We start from the raw sequence: 6,472 nt of genomic DNA, 5'->3' as shown, positions 1-6,472 counted from the left end.
GGTGCACCCCTCGTGGTCCCGACTTCGTTGCTCATGTTCTCCCTCCTTCTGCTCCTCATTGGGACCTTGAGAGCTCAGTCCAGTGCTCCAGTGTGTAACCCATATTTCTTATCTACACTCTGCCACCTGGCTTGGTACCTTTTCTCAGTACAGCAAGCTCATCTCCTGCTTCCTCTTCATCTCCCTGAGACTCCCGAGACTCCTCCCCTCCTTCAAGCTTTCTGCCTGTCAGTCCCACCTAACCTCTACCTGTCCACATATTGGCCAGGCAGTTCTTTATTAAATCAATCACAGTGACCTATATACACAGTGTAAAGGAATATTGCACATTAGAGGTAGGTTCATGCCTTAATTTTTAAGACCTTAAGTGTCACATCGGACATCTTCATTTAAATTGGTGTAGAATCAGACCCTCCGCAGCTCTGGTGACAAACAGCTGGATAGTGTTGTGCAGAGAACCTGGCATTAACAAAGGGCAGCTGCATACAAGCCTCTGTCTCTTTTTTCTTTCTTTTTTTAAAGGTGAATCCTTTATTGAAAACTTGGAACACTCTTCACATCACACCTTCATCAAAGCTCTTAGGTAGCCTGCACAGAAAACTGAGCTTTTCAACATAGAGGGTTAGTCTCCATCCAGTCACCCTTATTTATTCATTTTGAAAAAGGCAATCCACATTTTATTACTCAGCACAGAAGCTATAGACAGATAAAACATGAAATGGTATTTATTAACCAGTTTATCTTTTATGTACAATGTTTATTCCTGCAGAGAATGTTCACAAATATAAGACCAGTGAGACGTTTCAGGGCATTTAAGTGCAGTGACTGAGCATCGGTCATTCTAGTGACTGACTGCACAGCACATGTCAACCTTTCACAATCTGCAAAGTCTTTTCTATGGGTGGAATCTTACAGACACTTTGAAGAATCCCAAAACAGACCTGCAGCACTAACATTTAACAAACATAGTATCAGGAACGAGATATGAAATTTCTTGTATTAGCGTGACTAAATCACTATTTGATAAAATTTACCAGATTCATCTTTATGTTTCCGGTCATGGTAGTAGTAAACCAATTTTACAAATCCTTATTGAGGCCATTTTCTCAGTGCCTGACAGTTGGTTCACTTAAGAGCACTAGCTGGTTTTGTTGAGGATGCAGGTTCAATTCCTAGTAACCATATTTTGGTTCAGAACCATAAGTCTTACTCCAGTCAGTAACAGGTCATTTATGATCTCTTCCATTCTCTAGAGGCACCAGGCACACACAAGCTATACAAACATAATGCAGTCAAACTAGTCATACACAAGGAATGAATACAAATATAAAAAGTCAAATAAAATAAAGTTTCTTCCCCATGTGGCCATAGAGAGAATGAATTTTTGATATCACTATAATTTGCTAAGGTCTTTCTCTCTCTTTGCTCAAGTCTTGAGTCTTGAGTCTCTCAGAAGATTTTCTGAGAATAAACATATGCTTAAACTGCTGTGTGAGATTTTGTCTTTTCTACAATATTGTAGAACTGAAAGTTCTTTCACACTGGTTGAAAATAATAATGAGAGAGTTTTTCGAATTCTCTCACTGAACATGCCAACACTCAGACAGAAGTCCATCCCTGAGAATCAACAAAAGGGGGCTAAAAGTTGCATAACCAAGAGCAAGAAATTTTTGAGTATTTACTACCCAATAATTGACCACTAATGAGAGACTTAAAAATAGAGAAAAAGCACAGTCAGCCCAATAGAAGAAAACAAAGCAGAACATCAAAAGGAGGACACTCTGAGCAGCTCTCAGCTCAGGGGGAGTTCTGTAGAGAAGCTTGGAGTTCTGAAGGTAGAGGACATGCTGGTGGTGCTTGTGGAGAAGAAGTACCATGTAGCCACTGGCCCCTCCCATGGCTCCCTGAAACACGGCATCTCTCAAGGCCATGAGAGGGAGAACAATCCATTTTGTTTTCTGACTTTCTAGCATAAAATGACAATAGTTGTCACCATTCTTAAGCTGTGATATATTCAGGTTTATACTTGTGATGGAATGGATTAGGTTCATACCTATTAAAGCATTGAGTATCCAAAAGAATAAAAAGAATGGAAGGATGTGCCATGCAGACTGTGGTCTGAGCCTCCTCCACCCAGATGCTCTGGGACTGATGATGATGGCCTGGACCACAGTGAGGAGACTGCTGGTGCAGATGGAGACCCCACGGGCCACCCTTGTCAGGTAAATGAGGATCTTACATCCTATGTCATCTAGGAAGTTTCTCAAACCAAAAACTGCTATTGGCGCTGGCAATCCTCTTGCAAGAAGGACTATGATGTTTGTAAAAGCCAAGTGGATGAGAATAAGGTGGATGGGTTTCTTCTCAGGCCCTCCCCACCAAATGAACATATAATTCACAGAAACGAAAATATTCCCCAGAGTGCCAACCATCATCATGAAGAGGAAAATAGTTTCCTTTATGAAATTCAAAACCATTTTTAGGTAGAAAAACTGCTGCAAACATTTTTCAAGAAAGCATCAGAAATGTTAGACATGGACTTGAAAAGTGCACTTTTCACAATAGCATTTTCTAGTGTACAAGAGGCAGCGGTGGACATATGTAATTTTGCAGATTAGGTCCTTGAAAAGCCTGCTTTTCCCCAGCGTGGACCCTGGGATATGTGTGTGCTCTGACAGCTGAGTTTAGTAACTGTTATTCAAAACTAAAGTTTTAAAGAAGGTTTTTATTTATGAGCTCTACACTAGCAAAAATGACTTTTTCAAGTTGTGTGTGTGTGTGTTTCTGTCTGTCTGTCTGTCTGCATGGATTATCCTGATTAACTCTAAACATAGCTGAATTGAACTCCATTGTCTCCATCCAAAAATTCTTCCTCTGTTTCTCACTATATTTCATTTTTCCCACCCAATTCCCCAAATCTGAGGCTCTTGCTGATCCTTTCTGCCTTCCCCACATCACACTTATAGACACTGAGAACCCTGCTGGGTCAGCACCTATAACATCTCTCAGATCTGCTAACTTTACCCTCCACACTGCCCCCTTCTTTGTTTAATATTTCTTTAGATTCCCTGCTTTTTGACTAATTGAACAATTTCTAGATTTGACTTTGGCATCAAAGCGTCAAAACTTCTATTTCACCATCCTAATAATTTAAAATTTGTTTATTGACCATTCTATGACTTCACTGCATAAATATGTGTACTGGTTATTTTTTAAGGTAGTCCTCAATGTCAAATCAAATTGTGTGACCTTTCAAATTAGGACATGACAGTTAAAGGTGAGTCATAACAAGATAGCTGAAAAATTCATGTACCCACCTGGTAGCAGCTAAGGAGTGTGTCTAGCAGAACCCTGTAGTGCTTCTTAGGAGAGGGTGTACGAGAGAACTGTGGCCCCAGTGGATGAATTCTGGACATTTGTGACTCCAGTGAGCGACCTCTGGGCATCTCAGGGAGCATGGATCAGCTCTCCACCAGGGGAACAGATGAGAAGGATGGAAGAAACGGATTAATGAGGTGTTAGGTGCAGCCGTGAATTGAATACAGTCATTAGACTTATGACTCCTCAGTATTGGCTACGTACAGTATAGTGGTTTAGGCATACTGGGATGAGTAAGATTCTCCCATTAAAGAAGTCATGGTGGCCTTTGCTTCTGTGAGATCTTGTGAGCAGAAGTTGTATCAGCTTGTTTGGAAATGTGCTTCTCTGCCTGTTTCTTTCCCAAGCTGTTTATCAGGCAGGCTGCATTGCTCCACATTGGTCTGAGCTGATTCCAGAATTCAGATCTCGACAGGATGTCATTCAGAGCGCCCTCCTCATTTCGCAGGGATTTGTGGTAAGCATTGGCACCTTTTCTAGAAGAAGAGGAGTCTGCATGTTTCATGAGTTTGTGTGTTTTGAGTACTTGGAATGCCTCTGTTCACACTGCGCTTCTTCCTGTGAAACCCAGAGGTTTGTTTTAAATGTCTATGTCTTCATGATGTCACCTGTGTCCTGTATAAACCTAGCTGTGTTTCCAGGTTTGGGTTTATGTTGCCTTATGGCTCTAAAAATGTCAGTTATTGTTTTTTAACTGCTCCTCTGACAGTAATTGTTGCCTGTATTATCGGTGCATCCTAGAAATCATAGTAGCACCCCAAGTATCTGCACAGAATGAAATACGCTCCAGACATTAATATCAAGCACATCAGCATTCATTAGCACATTTACAATAAATATTAAGTATTTAGTTAGAGGTTGGAATCTCTAAAAATCCCTTCAATAATTTACCCTAAATCCTGATGGGAAATATTATCATTTTTCTGTTTCTTGAATGTTTGATTTCCTGAGAATTCCTACTTTTCTGCTTTTCTCCTTTTTCCTTCAAAGTTTCAATCACATTTCAGAACAGATTCTGATGTTCTAATAAAGGATTTCTTCTACTGGAAGGCACTGTCCCAGGAGGGAGACATTATTTCCACATTATAATGGGCAATGCTATTAAAAGACAGGATGAACTTATGTTTAGCTATATGGATGATCCCTTGTCTGGGAATAAACCCCAATAACCTGATGTAGGTTACATCCATCTTTCCTAGTTTTCTAAAAACAAGCAAACAAAAGCAAAACAGATTATTTGTCTTTGCTGCTTAGCAGTGGAACAAAACTAAAATGAGCTATTTCAAGATGCTCTAGTTCACAGCCTTAGTCCTTTGTAGTAGGAAATCTCAAGATGGTAATAATAACTCATATACTTACTGGTTTATGTTTCTCCAAACCCAGCAGGCATACAAAGACTGTACCTGATATAAGTATGTATAATATTATGGGATAGACTGCAGAGACAGAGAATGGATACAGAGGAAAAATCATCTGTAAATTAGGAGTTATGATGTTATTATAAAAGAAAACACCTGCCAATATTTGAAAAGTGGAAATGCATCAAACCTGAAAAGAACCAATGTTACAAACACTAGTGGTACTGTAGGAGTCACAATGCTGGCAAACACGGTGGCTAAAACAAGAAAATTTATTTTTCTTTTGTCTTGTTACTTTTGAGACAGAGTCTCAATAATTCCCTTGCCTCAGTCTCTCTAGTGCTGACATTACAGGAGTGTTGTCATGATTTTCTCCAGGGTTTGACAGAAATCTGAAAATAGTCTATATACTATTGATTCCTTTAAGAAAAAACAAGAAAGAAACCGTTATCAATAGGCCAGCCAGAGCTCTGTCATAGTACTCCAGTCTGAGGATGGAGGGTGATTCCTCAGCAGTTCTTTTCCATCTCTGTAAGTCCAGGAACTAGTCTCCTTTGATCTTTCTGGAGCCAGGGACCAGCCTTCTCAGGGACAGAAGGAAAGTGGAGGTCCTGAAGATCACAGAGCCTCTCAACTGCTCCCTGGATTAGTCAGAAAGAATCTTCAGCTTTAATGAAACTCTATGGCACAGCAGGGGGAATTGAAGCTCTTACCTCCATGTACTCACCTGGACTTCTGTGATACAGACAGGATCTGGGGCAGCTCTGGGAGGGTGACACTGCCTGGTCATATTTGTACTTCAGGATTTGTGGGCTCTTGGCCTCTATCAGGAATTGCAGACTTCAAGTTTCATGTGGTCACAGTGTCAGGGGAAGGAAGGCCTCTGCAGAGCCCCGGTCCCTGAAGTACAGCTTTTCTGTTTCCACAATTATTACATCTGCTTTGCTCAGAGATTATTTCAAGCTTAATTAGGGTTTAATTATTCTGCGAGGAAGGATATGAGTTGAGAAAATGAATGACTAACTAAGTTTCTGTGTACGGAGCTCCCTGAATCTCTTGAGTGTTTTTCATCTTTTCAATGTGCCAAGTTGTGGTCTGAATGGCAGACCAAATCCTTTCTGCCCTTCTAAATTTTATCTTAAACAGGAGTAAAATAAATAATTCTCAGCTCTAGGCATCCTGCTTACTAAGTAAATTCCAAACATGATCCAGGACACATTTAGAGTCCCTGTGCCAAGCTATGACTTGACAGATAGAAGACCTACTTATGATGCACAGATCAAGTCACTGGCTTTCCTTTTTAAATCCATTCCTAGACCGGATTAGAATGAATGCTGCCCAACACTGGGGATTCATGTGCAAGTCCCACACATGGACTAGAGCAAGTTGAGAGTCCTTTGTTCTACCTTTCCCTGTTGTAGTGAAGGTCTTCGTTGTAACTTATTCTTTCATTCCTTCACATTAAATGTCATATGGGAATTGAAATTAAGATTTTCTTGGTCTCATTCCAAAAGCAACATTTACTTACTATAAAACTTCAATGACATTTCTAAAACTTATGTGTTCCCAAGAGTTGAGTTTCCATGCACATTTTCTCCTAGTTCCTAAGTGGCCCTACCCAGCACAGATGAAAAATGATGTAGATAAATATACAGGGATAAGACTAGAAGCAATGACATCATTATTTTGTTCTTTATTATATTTATTTATTTATTTATTTATTTATTTTTTTGTTT

At 39.9% G+C, this 6,472-nt stretch overlaps 1 pseudogene; it reads right to left on the bottom strand.

Moving 5' to 3' along the window:
• Positions 1-1,638: 1,638 nt before the first annotated feature.
• On the bottom strand, positions 1,639-2,477 carry LOC101996312 (annotated as a pseudogene).
• Positions 2,478-6,472: the final 3,995 nt, after the last annotated feature.

Source organism: Microtus ochrogaster, chromosome 16 (assembly GCF_000317375.1).
Source record: "Microtus ochrogaster isolate Prairie Vole_2 chromosome 16, MicOch1.0, whole genome shotgun sequence".
In the NCBI taxonomy this organism is placed as follows: Eukaryota; Metazoa; Chordata; class Mammalia; order Rodentia; family Cricetidae; genus Microtus; species Microtus ochrogaster.
Note: the sequence above shows the minus strand (reverse complement) of the source record. Positions and strands in the feature narration are given on the sequence as shown.